The sequence below is a fragment of the Pygoscelis adeliae genome, unplaced genomic scaffold (assembly GCF_000699105.1).
Source record: "Pygoscelis adeliae isolate BGI_AS28 unplaced genomic scaffold, ASM69910v1 Scaffold14, whole genome shotgun sequence".
Taxonomy (NCBI): Eukaryota; Metazoa; Chordata; class Aves; order Sphenisciformes; family Spheniscidae; genus Pygoscelis; species Pygoscelis adeliae.
In genome coordinates this window covers 5,601,577-5,602,655 of record NW_008825109.1, presented here as the reverse complement: position 1 = coordinate 5,602,655, position 1,079 = coordinate 5,601,577, and positions in this window count along the sequence as shown.

The following is a 1,079-nucleotide window of genomic DNA, read 5'->3' as shown; positions in this document are numbered from 1 at the left end:
TACTGAGCCGAGTTCATAATTAACTAGCAATGAAGAGAAAATTGTATTCTTAAGCAAAGAAGAATAATACAGAAGAAATTAAAAGCTTAATGAAGAAATGTTTAAGATGAGATTCATTTCCAGAATGTAACTAGTTCTCAAAATGCATGAGGTGTATTTTCATTATTTTCACTCACTTCCTTGTCCCACAGCTAGGTTGCTAGCTAATTTGAGTCCAATATTCTCCGCCTTGCAATCAATGCGATTGATGCAAAGGGAATCCAAGCCATGCGTATAATACCGCCGTACTGATCTGACGGCACTCACTTTGTGCTGTTGCAAAAAAATGCAGAAAAGCAAAAGCTGGTCCCAATCAGATGTGTTCAGAAAGACTGAAAAGAAGCTTGAGCGAACTAACACACTTGTTAAGATGAAACTATACTCTGCAGCAAGTGTGTAAATGTTCCAAAATATGTTTTGAACCAGCTATTATGGCCAGGCCATCATTTGATTGGAAATAGAGTTCAGTATATAGTATATCTGTGACTTACACATTATTTAAAATATTTCGATATCAGAAAAATTAAAATGTCACGTACAACATTGAATAAGTAAAAAATAATTTTAAAACCACTGAAATGTAGTTTGAGATAACAGAGAGGCATTTTGCATACTCTAGGAAGCAGAACTCACGGCGCTCCTTGTTTGCAGTGTTTTGGCTGACTAGGATAAAAGGCACGTCGCTCTCTGCCATCCTGCTAGTCAGGAAACACGTCCAACTCTTGCACTGCAAACTGAGGCTTCTTCCATTGCTGAGAGCCGTTTCTGCAGGCTGGAAGCCTGCTTCTTAGACACCAGTCTCCAAGCAGCTTACGGGGAGGCAGCAGCATCATCCCCATTTCCCCAGGGCGGAGGAGGCAGGGAGAGAGGGTATCTGGACTTCTCTTGGGGTATCTGGAAAAACAAAGCCCTAACAGGGAGCCCAGATGCCCTGAGCACTGGGCCGCGGTGCCTCTGCCGTGGGAGAGGCAGAGGCTCTCTTGTTACCACCGCTGGCAAACCGCAACAGGCCCCGTGCCAGCTGGCGGGCAGCGGCGGCG